The sequence below is a fragment of the Nicotiana attenuata genome, unplaced genomic scaffold (genome assembly GCF_001879085.1).
Source record: "Nicotiana attenuata strain UT unplaced genomic scaffold, NIATTr2, whole genome shotgun sequence".
Taxonomy (NCBI): Eukaryota; Viridiplantae; Streptophyta; class Magnoliopsida; order Solanales; family Solanaceae; genus Nicotiana; species Nicotiana attenuata.
The window spans coordinates 24,543-42,123 of NW_017673664.1; positions in this window are offsets into that span (position 1 = coordinate 24,543).

Genomic DNA, 17,581 nt, shown 5'->3' on the forward strand with positions numbered 1-17,581 from the left:
TGAACAATCAAACTTTAATTAGATACATGCGATTTTTTACTTATTTTGCTTTTATAAGTTACATACATGTAATGAAGCGTATCTGATCACCCGCTATTTTTTTTATAAATGATATTTATAGTGTATGTTCCTTTCATCCATTTCGCTAGCTCAATTTTGACCAAGACTCTTGTAATCAAGATATAACATGCATCTACTTGACCAAAAACCACGGTAGGGGCCCCCCTTCTGAACCTTCTCCATAAGTGCAAGTAAATATGGATCATCATACTGGTAGGATATGATACGCTCAAGCTATAACAATTGTGCAACAAACACAAGGAAGAACTGTACCTGATACTGAAACATCCACCATGAAACGACAATTAGCCACCGACTGAACCTCCAAGGTTAATGGACGCATTTCAAATGAAATTAGAAGAGCCATTTTCCTTTGGACTTCCAACTTAAGGCATCCGTTATTACAAAATATGTTCCTTAAATATTCTCCCTCGTATATAGTCATGTAGTATATGATTTTCGTCAAATAGTATCAATATTTGAATAAATAATTATACACGAAAGAAAAAGTATAAATTTTTGTGAGTCGTATGCTGACTTGTTCGTTGAGGTAATTGGACATCGTTTGATCTACGAAGATAGGTAATTAAAATTAATCAAATTGTTAACTCTTAATCATGATTAATCGTTAATTAGCGTTCGTCCACCATTTTAAGTTCATTATTCATATTGAATGAAAGAAGTTTCATTTTGCAATAACAGAAATTTATTTAATCTTAAATTTTCATCAAATACTTGAGGGAAAATGTACTAAGAAACCATATTTCACCAAACTCATTTAATTAGTACTTATTTATGCAAATTCTATTTTTAGGAGAAATAAATTAGCAATGAAAAATATTATCAAAACTATGAAGAATATACAAAAAGATAAAGATATCACAATTGTATAACTATGTTCAAAGAAGACATCATGCAAAAAACTTTACTGAGTTCTGGTTTCATGGATATGCAAGTATCACAAAGCGCACAATTAAAAGTACAATTGCAGCAACGCTAAAATAGGAGTAATATTTTTGTGCATTTGTTCTTGACAAATTATGGAAGAAAGTTGTAAAGGCTGATTTATACATGTCAAATATTAGATACACACACCGAATTAAAATGTGGGTATTGAAGAAGCTACAAATAAAAAAATTCAAGCTAACAGAGTTTGCATAACAGATTACCTTATAAATCCGAATATTGGTTGTAAAGAGAAGTGATATATTATTGATCACTGGATGAAGTCCAATTTGAATTGTTTCAAGCATTTTCTTGCATTATTTTTTTATATATTATTGTGGTTCCTCCATTCTAACCCAATAAAGTTCTTCGTTTCCTTATTTGTTAGGCATTTTCCTTGATTCATCACTTTGATGATGTCCCTTTAGCCACCCGAACTTTTCTCTCCATATTTGTGCTTCAGTTGCTTAAAGGAAATAATGCGCAAGTGAAAGCCATTTTCGTATTTTTTATGGGTGAAATTAGAGTTGTCCTTGCCTAGAAAATTATATAGTGACAGAAATGCCTCTTCCAAAACTAAATATCATTTCGAATCGGCGCCTTCCGAGAAATGGCATGTGTCACTTTTTATAAATGCTATGACATTCTTGATATATTTGCCAATGGCCATCCATTTGGTGCTAAACAATGCCAACAGTCACAACTCATCATTTTGAAATTTTTAAGGTTTTTTCTATAAGTATGATATTTATTTAAGAAATAAATAACATAAGTTAAAGACAGAAGTGTAAGTAAAAATAATAATTATTATTGACTCTATTTAATAACTCAATAAAGGAAGAAACTCTTATCCATCCCTAGATTTTTGCTTCACCTACAACTACCTTATTGAGCTTTATAATTACAAAATAAAAATTATCTGACAATTTACCAAGATATATACATATTATTAATTAAGGTATTTGATCCAAACATTACCTTTAAACATTATGAGAGTTGGCCATATCTTTTTAAAGCCTGTAACTTTTTCATTAACTTATTTTAATTTGTATGTATTTTCATTCATAAATTTACTAATTAATACCAATGATTATTTTGACATTTTTTTCCTTCACGTGAACAAATAAATGAAAAAAATATAAGATTGTACTTATCTCTCTTTCTTAATCTCCAAAATCGACAAGGAAAAAATTTAAACCAGAAACATAATATTATGGTTGTAATCAACGGATACTAAATTAAACAAGCATATGCAAGGGAAACAAATATAAAATCGTATTTCAACATATACCAAGTTATGTAATTATTTACTTTCATTTAATAATACACACGAAAAATAGTCGATAATCCAAAACAACACAAAATTGCGGATATAAAAAACAAAGAATTCACACCCATGTATCATTTTCAACCACAGACAGCGCTAAGAGATAGTATATTTCATCAGGTAATTTTCTAACATAAATGCCGTCAACAGAAGCTCTCCTAATGATAGTATAAAAAAAGTGGTAGAAATTTAGCGTCGAGCATTTATGCAAAAATTTTGAAGTTTAATAACAAAAACGAATTATACAAAGTTTTGTGAGAAGTGAAAGATTGTAGGTGGGATTTACATAGAGGAGGGTTGCGCCTGATTTTTGTTTATTTTAAATGAGTGCATGAAAAGGCACGGTTAAACAAAACTTTTCATTACTAATGTGAAACGTTTTAACATACACAACCTTTCAGGATAATTTTGTTCCTCTTTTTTTTTTTTTAATATTATAATTTTTTTAATTAAGTAGGATAAATAGATTTTTAAAAAGGGTAAAAAAAGTAATTTAACTTTTAACTTAAGGGCTTCCCACTTTTAATATAGTATAGATATTCCATTAAAAAGGAAAATGGCAATGGCATGATTGATTGATAAGCATCGTCTTTGTCTCCATTTTATCAAAGGCAATACACTTATGAAAAGCATATAATTACTTCTTTTTTTCTTTCTTTTTTCTTCTTTAATTTTTTTTAGAAATCTATCTGACTCTCTTTTTAAAGTTGAACTATATTGTTTTTGTTGAAATATTAATGTAAGGACAAAGTATGAAAAATAACTAAGCGAATATACGTCAATGGTAGTGTTCCACGAATCCCCACTTGCAAAATGTATATTATTATTCTTTGGGTGGGAGATAGGATTCTTTGAAGTCATCTAACAACCATTCTCCAACCTTTGATTACCCCCTATACACTAGGAACATAACTAGCTAGGCCACTTTTATTAGACAAGAAATAACCAACTAACTATAAATATCTCAACTTGAGGTGTTAAAAACATTTCTCAACATATCACGAGACCAAAACAATGCATGAACTTCAATTATATGCACTAATGTGAAAAATAATTTACACTTTCAATATAATTTAACCTATAATAAAAGATTAACTAGCCTATCATGTATTATTTGTCTTTGTTTAATTGTGTAACTTTTCGTTTTTGCATTATCCGTACGTGTAACTTAAATTCTATGTAACATTTGCTCGTTCATACTAGCTAAACGCCAAAATGTATATGAGCATACACACGTGTGTAAGTAGTAGCTGATGTAGCCTGGAACTTTTGGGTTCATATGAACCCATAAGTTTCTATACGGATTATAAATATATACGTTAAAACCTATTAAAATTTTAACAAATGTTGAATTTGAACCCATAATTTTAACATACAACGAGTTCAGTGCAAATTTGAACCATTAATTTATATCTTAGATTTGTCTCTGCCTCTGTATAAGTTATTTCAGATGGTTAAGTGGTAGAAGGGGTCCTCAGTAAGAAGAATATGTTTTTTGGGTGCATAAAAAAGAATGCAAATTCGATCAAAAAAGCCTTTCTTTTAGCATGGTGGAGAGTGCACACAACAAAAGGTTGTAATGATTCTTCAATGGGAATACTTCTTCTTCTTCCGTGGAACTTTTACCTATTACAAGTTTCTTATGCAATAATTGATAACTTTACAATTCGCATAAAAGAAGAATGTTAAAAAACGAAAGAAACAAAGAGTCGCAATGATAACGTTCACTACTTTCCAATTCACCTCCTTTTTTGATGAATATCCTAAAGGTAGTGCACGTACGTGCAGATGCCAATTTTCCATTGCTTGAAATGACAAATAACGGACTTAAACAATGGCAATAATGTTCTCAACTCAAGATTGACAACACCAAACAAGCTGAAGAAATAGAGAACACAATAGTAACAGAGGCAAATAAAGAAGTAAAACAAGATATTTAGCATAAATGGGTGCAAGTAATACATTAAAATGAAATTAAAATAGCACGGGCTAGCCAGTTTTGGGACTGATAATTGAAAAATTGCCAGCATTTGTAAAGTCATTGAAAAATAGGCACTAGTTTGCTGCAACACGGAAAGTTCCAGCATAATATACTGGAGATTGGTGCACTTGTGTATGAACTTCCAGCATATTATGTTGGAACTCCAACACGCGGAAAGTTCCAGCATAATATACTGGAGATTGGAGCACCTGTGTATGAACTTCCAGCATATTATGCTGGACCGGTATATTATATTAGAACTCCAGTATATTATGCCGGAATTCCAGTATATTATGCTGGAATTTTTTTCCGGATTTTGAACAATGTTTTCGATCAGATTTATCTTTACATGAAAAGTTGCTAAATTTTGATTACTTTTGAAACTGTGGCTATTTTTCAGTTACCACTTGTAAATCTGGCTATTTTTGAATTTCTCCCTAAAATGAAGGTAATTTTTGGTTTCAAACAGTTTTAAGTGATGGGCCGACGTCGAAAACGCATATGTACAAGATTCTTCACACTGAGGATAAAAGTTTTCGTGAGATGATTCAAATACTCGTTCTTCTCCCTTCTTCTTTACATTGTTAGTGCATATTTAACTTAATATTATACAATAAGTTTAATTTAATTGGTTTGAGAGTCACCTTTACCCAATATTGAGATATATTATTTAATCTTTAATTAGTGAGGCAATGTTATTGTTAGTTATGTCGGTTAGTTAGTAGTAATGTAATAGTTTTAGTGCCAGCTGGCAGCGTGTGTATATATACTATGTACTGTTATCAATGAAAGCTTAAGCTTCATTTCATCAATTTCACTCTTTCTTCTTCCCTTCTCTCACGTTAAGTATGAACACGTGATTTTTGTCACGCTTAAATTACTCCTATAAAATTCATTAGAATTAGGATTTTTCTTTTATTATTTGAATTTTAGGAAATAATTGCATGATTTTGTGTCTTGTTCGCATTCTTGTGTGCATTTTAATTGATATAAAAAATACAAAATAGTACGCATTTTAATATTACAAAAATAAAGAAAATAACAAAATTGGTTCTTTTGCATTTCTACTTTTAATTTTTAAAATTTGTCTTAAGTTTTCTTTTAAATTAGGAATTAGTTAATTTTGGAAATTAATTAGTATAATTTTAGAGTCAATTTGGGTCTTTTATTTTTAATCATACAGTTAATAAAATCAGAAAATAATAAAAAGCAAGAAGAAAAGAAGAAAACAAATAAAAAGGAATTAAAATTAAGAAAAGGGAAGCATGCCATCAATTTTGGGCCATTTTCGTGCAAAATCCCAGCCCAAATGCCCAAAACCCCCAAATTCGGCCCCCCAGTCCAAGCCCAAATCCCCAATAATCCAGTCCAGCCCCCAAGCTAATTATACGATGCCGTTTTGAGATACTTAAGTTCTAATAAATCTCGGTCATTCACTTCTTATCATCCAACGGCCCATAATTAGTCTTAGATATTAAATAAAGATGTCCTAATCTCTGAAGAACTCTAGAGAAAACACTCTCTTTCCTCGTACCTCCGCCTCACCGTCGTCCTCCGCCGTCTTCCGCCGCCGGCCGCCGGCCGCCGGCCGGAAATCGTCTCCACCGGCGGCGATCTTCCAAATTTACCCAAATTTACACCCCTGGACCTCCTTAACCTCCCCATGCCGATTCTAACCTTATTTTCCCTCAAATATCAACCCATCGTCTCGAATTTCAAATTCAAATTCTGGCCAAAAACCCTACTTTCTCCAAACCTTGCCAAATTAACACCATACACTCACCTCACTCTCCTCTTCCAAAATCCGCAACTGGTACCTCCCAGAACCCACTGGGCCTTCTCGAATTTTAAATCGAAGTCTGGCCAAGAACCCTAATGTGTGCAATTAGGGAATAAAAGGGTTTCCGGGCTATAACAGCCCTTAATTAGGTGTTTTCTCGTGGAAACACCTAATTAAGGACAATTATAGTCCGCATTTGTTCAAATGAGCCACTGGATTCAGTTGAGGTATTTCCAATTTTTATTTTTTCTTTCCTGTTGTTTTTCTTGTGTTAGGACTAGTTTAACCCATAATTAGTGTGCTAGATTTTAGTTTAAGTTTTGATTATTAGTCTTAACCCAGTAATTGTTCCTCTTGTTTTTTTGATTTTTTTAAGTATAAATGCTGATTTCTGTTTTCATTCTTGATTTTGTTAGTTTAATTCTTGTTCATGGTTAAATCTGTTCTTAGGATCTTCTTTAGTTTAATTTAATTGTTGTTTCATTTCAGTATTATTTCTATAGGTTTAATTGATCTTTAGGCAATCCTGTTAATCAGTGTTTGATTTTAATTCTGTTATTTTGTGTTTAGTTTAGTAACTCTTTTTATGTTAGTTTAATTTCGATTAGTTTTAGGCGATTGGATATAGTTGAACAACTCAACTCCTTGATTAACTATAGTCAACTTTAACTAGGGTAAAAAGGGTTGGGGGTTTAGTTAGACTAGTTTAGTAAATTTTAGAGTAATTGAAGGGTAGAATAGGCATTCGTAGGTAGAGACTAATGCTCTAGGTGAAGCTAGAACCTTCTAGGATCTTCTAAAATAGGGCTTTAATTGAAATAACAATAACTTAGGGCAGTAACTTGAGAAACAAGTCAAAACATTAAGGGCTATTGAATAAAAACTGAAAACAAAAAGCGGGGGAAATGAGTGAATGAATTCTAGAAGCTTCCTCCTCCTTTCCTGCTTATAAAAGGCAGTCCTCATGCCTTCTTTCACAAGTTTTCAACATCTGAAAAATCCCAAAAAATTTCCAGACTCCAAAAATTTCCCCAAAACCTCTCCTGCAAGATATAGCCTCCAAATTTGAATTTCAAATAAAAAGAAGTTCAAAATCTGAACTCTTATAGTTCAAAATTTCCCTTAGATCTTAAGTCCTTCAAAAACTCAAAACAAAAAGAGAAAAACCAGTAGAAAACTCAAAAAACACTATTATATTGAATTTTCCAGGTTAATTTCGAATTTTCTAGGTTAATTCCAAAAACACATTTTTAAACGACATTCACTTTCCTAAAATTTTTAACTAAAAGCGGTAAATAATCTTAAAATTGCGCTATAGGTTGGAACATGTATAAAAATTAGATTTTAGCCAAATATAATAGTTTAAGCGACCGTGCTAGAACCGCGGGATCCGAGGGTGCCTAACACCTTCCCTCGGGTCAACAGAATTCCTTATACAGAATTTCTGGTTCGCAGACTCCAATTGGGAAGTCGAAAATTTTCCTCGATTTGGGATTTAAGTTAAACCGGTGACTTGGGACACCAAAAGCCAAACCTTTCCCAAGTGGCGACTCTGAAATAAAGAAATAATCCCATTTCGAATAATGTCACTTAAATGGAAAAACTCCCTTATACATTTATCCTTAGGGGTAGATGTGTAAAAAAGGAGGTGTGACAGCTCTGGCGACTCTGCTGGGGACACGAACCCAGAATTTCGATTCAGGGTTCAAGAGTTCGAGCTTAGTACAATTGTTATATTTGGCTTTATCTGATTTTTCTACATGTTCCATGCTATATGTGCTAACAGTTTTACCGCTTTGATATTTGTTGAAATTGTATATATAAACTGTCGCGAATCCCTTCCTCTCTCTGAGTCTTCTACATCATGGTGAAGGGTGCACTTCGTGTAGCTTCTCTTCTGTTTAGAGTCTTTTCCAATTTAGAACGAGGTTTGGATAAGTTACTAAGCCGGCGGAGCTTCTGTATCCCCGGTACGCTGCCTCCCCCTCGGCTCGAGTTGTCCGCTCGGGTAAGCCAGGTCTAGACCAATAAACCTAGGGTTTAAACCTAGAAGAACAAAACCTCATGCCGGATCCCTAGTAGGACGCTTGCTTGCATCATGTGCATTTGACTTAGGGGACTCAACACAGGGGTTGGGTCCGTCTAGGACAGGTGACGTGAAATAAAAAGACCATCCTGATGCATCTTACGTTCTACTTGTGCATTTATTTGCTCGGCTTTTGCATGTTGACCGGCCTGTATATAACGAGAAAATTATGAAAATAAGCAGTGTTAGGACTAAGTGAGGGTAACCATTTGTTTTGAAAAACCAATGCCCAAATAGTACCGAAATACTGCAAGATTTTTGAAACAAAAACAACAAAGAAAAAGAGAAAAATATGGGAAAATAGAAAGAAAATTGTTGTTCAAAATAATTTTGATTCTGGATTCTCACCGGACGTGAGATACGTAGGCAACCCTCATCGGGTCCAACCACCCTTTTTGCAAAAATAGCCAAATAATGTCAAAATTTTAATTTTTGTCATAAATAAGTCGGGTGATGTCATTCTTGTCTAAAATAAGTCGAATGTCCCTAAAAGGACGCCGGAAGGCCGTTTTTGCAAGAACAGCCACCCTGAGTCATTTTTAAATGGTTTGCGGGCACAGCCTTAAAATCTTCCTCCCAGAAGTGCTGAAAGGCCGTATTTGCAAATCCAAGTCCTTGTTGTCTAAATAAAGAATTTTTGCACAAATTGCCATTTTTCAAAATAAATCATTAAATTCCCCTAAAATAAATGTGCAGGATGAATTCAAGTAACATCGAAACCTTCTCAGTCTTGGGCGAGATCCCCTTGAAACTCCACATGTGGTGGCATGATTTGGGAAAAGGAAGCCGAGATACTGTGGTCAAAAGTTTGGGCAGCCTCGTAGATTTATTGAACATCAAACCGAGGAAGGATATCATTGAGGCACTAATACCATTTTGGGACCCGACCCGTAATGTATTCCGGTTTTCAGATTTTGAACTCACGCCTACATTAGAAGAGATTGCGGGATACGCAGGTCTTAACGGGAACCTCCGAGGTAGATACCCATTGGCCCCACGGCCGGTAACCCTTCATAGGTTCCTGGATTTGTTGAACATCAGCCGGGATATTCAAGACCCGCACCTGGCGGAAGGGTGTTGTACATTGCATTTCTTATATCACCGGTATGGTAACCCCAAAGGTTTCGAGGAACCCAACACAGGATTGACACATGCCGGAAATAAGGACAAATGGGAAGCCCGACGGGGATTAGCCTTCATGGTAGCCTTTTTAAGAGTGGTGATTTGTCCGAGAAAAGATGGTCACATAGACCTCGGCCTTGTAGGGATGCTAGATGTTGCCATGAAAAAACCTACTAGCACAATGGTTCCCCTGATTGTAGCAGAAATGTACCGAGCTTTGACCAAATGTCGGGAAGGTGTGAAATTCTTTAAAGGTTGCAATTTGCTCTTACAGTTGTGGATGCAGGAACACCTCTGTCACCGCACAGGCTATATGAATTACGGCTTAACCGGGTTGAGTTGTATTGCAGAATTCGGGACCCGGGTTGAGTTCCCTGAGGGTACTGAGGCCTGGTCGTCATGTTTAAGATCCCTGACCGCAGATAAAGTTGAATGGGCGTATGGATGGCTTCCTGCTACTGAAGTTGTATACACATCAGCAGAGGTCTCTTATATTCTTTTGATGGGTATTCGAAGCATACAGCCTTATGCTCCTTACCGAGTCTTGCGACAATTTGGAAGATTCCAGACAGTGCACAATGATGAAGACCTGAGTGGGCAAGTCATCGAGTTAGGCCCGAAGGCTGCATTCCCTGAAGGCAGAATCCGGAAGATATGGAATGAGTGCAGGTACCTTGAGCCTAAGACTATAGTACAGGACCGAGCCAGAGGCGAGGTAGATCCCAAATACTTGGTCTGGTTTGGTAAAAGATTTCAAATTCCTGAGAGACCCGCCAAAAGGCCACATGTACAACAATTCACTAACGAGGCCCAGGTGCAATGGGATTGGTTAGCCAAAGAAAAGGAGTACAGGGCCCGAATAGGAGCATTGGAAAAACAGGTTCAGGAGCTCCGGTTTGAAAACAGCTTGCAAGCCGCAGCCGATGAAGGTGATAAAAAAAATTGTCCCAGAGAATGAAGCTCTCAAGGCCCAAATTCAACAAATGAAAATAGATGCCAGGAATCAAGAAAGAAGTCTATCTGACAAGAGATTGATAAAAGGGTTAAAGAAGCAAGTCTTGGACTGCCAGGAAGAATTGGAGAAATCCGAGGGGAACATGGCAAAACTTCGAGCACAATGGGCAAAGAAGACTGAGGAAAGAGCCTAGTTTGTACAACAAATGAAGAGAAACTTCGAGGGAACCATTGCTAACATGAAAAGAAAAATGAATACTCTTGAAGAAAAGGCAGCTCGGCGGGACAAAGAATTTCAGGCCGAGAGGGAACAATGCTATGGGTTAATCGCTGAGATGGAAAAGGAAATAAAATTGTTACAAGACCTTCACTTCCAGGATGTTCAGGTGCTAGAGGCTCGTACCCAACAGATAAGTCGACTACTCCAAGAAAAGGGCCAAATCAGGGAAAGAATCAGAAGCATTGCCAACTATATTGTCATGAAGTGTCAGGGCGGTGAGCGGATGGGTCGTACCACGTTCTTTGCCTCCGTGATGATATTTGTTCGCCAGGTCATGAATGATCTTGATCAGTTGCATAAGGGTCTTGCACGCAGGCCCACGGCGATGCCGAGTGATGCCCCGCGGACCCCAGGATTTGAAGCTTTGATGTATTCTTAGTTAATCTAGTCTGTATTTTTGCTTTTGAGTTTGGTTTTTGTCCTTTCCTTTTTCCAAGAAAAGAAAAAAAAATAGTTTAGTAGCTTTGTAATTGCAGTTGTTATTAATGAAAATTAAAAATCCCAAAATTTCTTTTCTTACTCTTTGCATTTATTTGCAAGAACTACGCTTGGTCTGATTCATGCGGGGCCATGATACGTAGGAAATCTACATAAGATTCGACCGTAATCCTAAAAAAAAGAGAAAAAGAGAAACGCGAGGGAAATAAATGATGAAAAACAAGATAGGAAAAGAAATGCAAAAAGAGAAAATAAGGCATTGAGAGAAAAACCATGGCCAAGGAAAAGAAAAGAGCGAAAAATGAAACAAAGAGAGAAGAAGGGAAAGAAAATGAGAGAAAATAAAACAAAAAGAGAAAGAAAAGCGAAGGGAACAAAAGAAAAGCCGAGATGACGCATGCAACCGAAGCAAACATGTAGATATTCATTTAACTGTATAGGTGCATCACACTCCAATGTGCGGTTACCTATCTGTTATTTGTTGTAAAACTAACCGTTGTTGCTGTCCATTTCCAGCTGAGCTTTTTAGAAACAGTGGTTGGTTTGTGGTAAGCTGGCCTCGCATCTCTATTTCATCAGATCCAAAGGAAATACAGAGATGTCGTCTGAAATGACTCTGCCTGCAATCCCATACCCGAAGACAGCCCCATCTCGGGGGTCCCGGCTTCTGAGTCTTTTACAGCTGAAGAAAATCGGATCTTGCGCCTGCGATTGATGGAAATGTGGGATGCTTGGAACAACGGAAAAGAACCTCCAAGCACCATTCCCGGATTCCCGAAGTTATTCCCTAGATCTGGAGGTGCTACTACTGTCCCCATCAGCCACCCAAACGCTCCTTTGGGGCAACCTACCATAACTGCTCACATCCTAGGAACACCTTCTGAGGTTTGCCCCCAGGTGTTCCGGTCTGGACCTGCTCCCAACATCTTCACAGGCTCCACCCTGCCCCGCAACCACAAAACCATCACTACCCAAGCATGCTTTCGATCCCTCGGCCTTCACTTTCCAAAATCCCATCTTTCAGGCTAATCCTCCTCATTATACTCAATATACCTACTCTCAGAAGCCACCATACGAGCTTACACCGGGGCAGGACAAAACCCCCAAAGCCCCAGAACAGGATGAGATGGCAAAGAGAATGAGAAGCCTCGAGCAGAGCTTAAAAAATATGCAAGGCTTGAGCGGGCAAAAGAGTGTTTCCTACACAGACCTATGTATGTTCCCGCATGTACATTTGCCATCAGGTTCAAAACACCAAAATTTGAGAAGTATGACGGACACAGTGACCCCATTGCTCACCTGAAGAAGTACTGCAATCAGTTACGGGGAGCTGGTGGCAAAGAAGAATTGTTGATGGCATATTTCGGGGAAAGCTTAATTGGCATCGCTTCAGAGTGGTATATGGACTAAGATGTCTCGCGTTGGCATATTTGGGACGATCTGGCCCGAGACTTTGTTCGACAATTTCAGTACAACATAGACATCACGCCAGACAGGAACTCATTGGCGAATCTAAAGAAAAAGCCCTTAGAAAGTTTCTGTGAATATGCAATTAAGTGGCACGAACAGGCGTCAAGAGTGAAGCCGCCGATGGATGAGGTAGAGATGGTCACCGTTTTCCTTCAAGCCCAGGAAGCAGACTACTTTCAGAATATGATGTCAGCCATGGGCAAGCCTTTCACAGAGGCAATAAAAATTGGAGAGATGGTAGAGAATGGGCTAAAAACGGGTAGAATCTTGAGCCAGTCAGCCATAAGAGCAACCTCCCAAGCCATCCAAGGCGGGCCTGGAGGAATGGCCAAAGGCAAAAAGAAAGAAGAAACAGTGATGGCAGCATCGGGAGGAAGAAGATACCGGGCTCCTAGACCGGTGTTCTCTAAAAGAACCCCCCAACACTACTATCCTCACACTGATATGGCTTACGCCCCCCCACCTTATGCGGTCATGAATGCTCAACCTTTTGGCCGACCGCAACCACAAGCTAACCGAAATCCACCTCCATTCCAAAGAAATCAACCTCCTTACCAGAACCAATATAATCCCCGACCACCGCAAAATAACTTCCGCCCTCGGGAACCACCCAGACGACCAAATTTTACACCGATTGGTGAACCCTACTCCAGTCTGTTCCCGAAGCTCATTCAGATGAATCTGTTGCAGCCTATCCCCCAAAACAGGCAGAACCCGGAATCTCCAGCTTATCAACGAGGGGTCCACTGTGCCTACCATTCAGGAGCTGAAGGGCATAGTACTGATAACTGCTGGACATTGAAGAAAGCTGTGGAAGATTTGATTGAACAAGGGAAAATAGTGTTGAGGGATGAAGAAGCCCCGAATGTGACCAATAATCCGTTGCCCGCTCACAACAACGGGCCGGTGATCGGGATGATCTGTGAAGATAGAGAATTTGATCCAGCATTAAAGGCCATAATTGTTATTGCCGATGCAGAAAAGAAACCCAAGGCACCCCAGAAGCAAGAGAAAGGAGAGAAGAAGAATAAAAGTGTCAAAACTGAACTTGAGAAGAAACCTGAAACAAAAGCAGAGACGGAACCTCCTAAGAATGGAATTCTCTATGTTCCGCGAGGACGCCAAGAAAAACCACTAGTTGTCAGTGCTCCAAGGAAGTTTGAAGTAAAAAGGGAAACGCAAATGTATGTGCCAAAAGGAGCTTATGTGGTACGGGGGACAATTAAGCCGCCTCGGCTGAATGAGCCAGTGGTTATTGGACGCGTACCACAGAAGCCAATGACAGACCCCTCTGCGGTGCCATGGAACTATCAGCAAATGGCGGTTACATACAAGGGCAAAGAAATTTTGGGGGAACTTCCAGGGAAAACCTACATTGAGAAATATTCAAATGTACAGGAGGTAAACAATGCCGCTCGAAAGCGCTTTCCGTCCAAGAAGCCAGTGAGTGCTGAGGAAGCAGAAGCCTTCTTCCAGAAAATGAAGATGCCTAATTATGAAACAGTGGATCAATTAAGGAAATATCCTGAACAGGTGTCCCTGCTATCACTGGTGACGAAATCCTCCGAACATCAGAAGATCTTAATGAAAACTCTGAATGAAGCGTATGTGCCAATTGAAACTTCAGTCGAACAGCTCGAAAGGATGGCAGAAAGGTTCTTCGCCGTCAATCAACTCTCTTTTAGTAAAAATGACTTGCCTCCAGAAGGCGCAGCTCACAACAAAGCCTTGCATCTGACTGTCAAGTGTGAAGGTTATTATGTCAAGCGAGTCATGGTGGATGGAGGCTCGGGGGTCGACATCTGCCCACTCTCCACATTGCAAAGGATGGAAATCGGGACAGGAAGGATTCGTCCGAATAATGTTTGTGTGAGAGCTTTTGATGGTGTTAAGAGGGATACCATCGGTGAAATTGATTTGATATTGACCATAGGTCCGGTGGATTTCGAGGTAACCTTCCAGGTGTTGGACATGGATACATCTTATAATTTTCTTCTGGGAAGGCCCTGGATCCATGCTGCAGGAGCTGTGCCCTCTACCCTCCACCAAATGGTAAAATTCGAATATGAAGATCAGGAAATCGTGGTCCACGGAGAAGACGAGCAGTCCATTTATCGTGACCCATCTATCCCATGTTTGGAGGCGAGGGAAGGAAGTGAGCATATTGTTTATCAAGCCTTTGAAATTGTGGTGGCAGATCAACACGAGGAGGGAAATCCTTGTCCTCAGCCTTTCCTGTCTAATGCTTCAATCATGGTGGCCAAAGAAATGATTAGACACGGTTTCAAACCAGAAAAAGGGTTGGGAAAAGCTTTAAAAGGAATATCCGAGCCGGTAACTCTACCCACAGCAGAAAAGTTTTTCGGGATAGGCTTCCACCCTACCCCAGATGATGAGAAATGGGCCAAGGAAAGAAAGAAAGAAGGATGGGTTCTGCCACAACCATTGCCACATCTCTATGATACTTTTGTCAAGCCCAAGTATGGCAAAGAAGAGGACGATGAGGTGTTCACAGCCGAGGAAATCGAAGATATATGTGGAGCAATAAGACAAATGCTTTATGAAATCAACATGGTTCAGCCAGGCGAAGGGACTAGCACCGCTGAGGTGCTCTATATGGGACCAGATGCTAAACTCCAAAACTGGAAGGCTACGCCATTCCCGATCAGGCGGGAGTCCCGGTAGACTAGCCCTGTCACCTTTTCTGCATCCCGAGTTATTTCAGGGTGTAACTCGGATGTTTCTTTTAGTTTCTTGTCTTTAAATTCCTGAATGTAAACCCTGTTATCTTTCCAATTCCAAGAAATGAAATCAATATTTCATCGTCCATTTTTCTCTTTATTCTTTCTAATTTTGTTATTTTTCCCTTTTCATCTTTTCTCTTTCAGCTTTAAATATCATGACATGCTTGCGGACTTCATGCCCAAACTCAAACACGATGTCTAATTGTGAAATAATGAATCAAGAACCAGAATATGATGAAGAAGAGGCTTTTAGGGAAATAAACCGAGAATTGGAACAATTTGAGAACAAACCTAAGCCAAATCTGAATGACACTGAACCGGTTAATTTGGGAACTGCCGAAGAAATAAGGGAAACCAAAATAAGCATTCACACGGATGAGCAAACCCGAGATGCAATAATCCAACTCCTGTTCGAATTTAAAGATGTGTTTGCTTGGTCGTATGACGACATGCCGGGACTGAGTAAGGATCTAGTGGTGCACAAATTGCCAATTTACCCTGATTGTCCTCCAGTACAGCAAAAGCAAAGAAAGTTTAAAACTGATATCAGTGATAAGATCAAAGAAGAAATCACAAAACAGCTGAAGGCGGGGGTAATCCGAGTGGTCCGATATACTACATGGCTAGCCAATGTGATTCCAGTGCCAAAGAAGGACGGGAAAACCCGGGTGTGTGTGGACTACCGAGATTTGAATAGGGCAAGTCCCAAAGACAATTTCCTGTTGCCTAACATTCACATCCTTGTTGATAACTGCGCCAAACATGAAATACAGTCCTTCGAGGATTGTTACGCAGGATATCATCAGGTGTTGATGGATGAAGAAGATGCCGAGAAGACAGCTTTCACTATACCCTGGGGTACCTACTGTTATCGGGTCATGCCATTTGGGCTGAAGAATGCCGGGGCAACCTACATGAGAGCCATGACCACCATTTTCCACGATATGATGCATCAAGAAATAGAGGTGTATGTGGATGATGTAATCATTAAGTCCCGAACTCAGAGTGACCACGTCCGAGATTTGAGAAAGTTCTTCGAACGGCTGCGCAAGTATGATCTGAAGTTGAATCCAGCTAAATGTGCCTTCGAAGTCCTATCAGGCAAGCTCCTGGGTTTCATAGTCAGAAGGAGAGGTATTGAGTTACATCCCACAAAGATAAAGGCCATTCGAGATTTACCTCCTCCAAGAACTAAGAAGGACGTGATGAGCTTATTGGGCAGGTTAAACTATATTAGTCGGTTCATCGCTTAACTGACTACCACCTGTGAGCCCATATTCAAACTGTTGAAGAAAGATGCAGCAATCAAATGGACATCCGAATGTCAAGAGGCCTTCGACAAGATCAAGGAATATTTGTCAAATCCTCCAGTATTGGTCCCACCGAAGCCTGGGCAATCTCTCTTCTTGTATCTGACAGTGTTGGAAAATTCTTTTGGCTGTGTTCTTGGGCAGCATGATATAACCGGCAGGAAAGAGCAGGCAATTTACTATCTGAGCAAGAACTTCACCAGCTACGAGGCCAAATACACTTTGTTGGAAAGAACATGTTGTGCTCTGACGTGGGTCGCTCAAAAGTTGAGACACTATCTTCAAGCCCACACCACCTATCTAATAACCAGGTTTGATCCTTTGAAGTACATATTCCAGAAACCGATGCCCACTGGGAGACTGGCAAAATGGCAAATCTTGCTCACTAAATTTGACATAGTCTACGTTACTCGCACGGCGATGAAGGCCCAGGCATTGGCAGATTATTTGGCTGAAAACCCGGTTGACGAGGAATACCAACCATTGAGCACATATTTCCCAGATGAGGAGGTAAATTCAGTAGAAGCCATCTCTGAGGACACTCGTGCTTGGAAAATGTTCTTTGATGGAGCAGTAAATGCAAGAGGTGTAGGCATTGGGGCAATCTTGATATCACCCAATGGTCAGCACTACCCAGCTACAGCTAGGCTCCGATTCTTCTGCACAAACAATACGGCTTAGTACGAAGCCTGCATCATGGGCATGAATATGGCAATTGACCAAGATGTTGAAGATTTATTGATCATGGGGGACTCTGATTTGATTATCCGGCAAGCCTAGAGAGAGTGGGAGACTCGAGATGTTAAGCTCATTCCCTATCGACAGCATGTGGAAGATCTCACCAAGCGCTTTAAGTCGATAGAGTTCAGGTATATCCCTCGGTGTCACAATGAACTAGTCGATGCACTCGCCACTCTAGCTTCAATGCTGCCTTACCCAGGCAATGCCCATATTGACCCTCTGGAGATTCAGATCAAAGAAAAGCATGGGTATTGTAATGCGGTCGAGGCGGAACCCAGCATTCAGCCCTGGTATCATGATATCAAGAGATTTCTGAAAACACAAGAATACCCCGAGCAAGCCA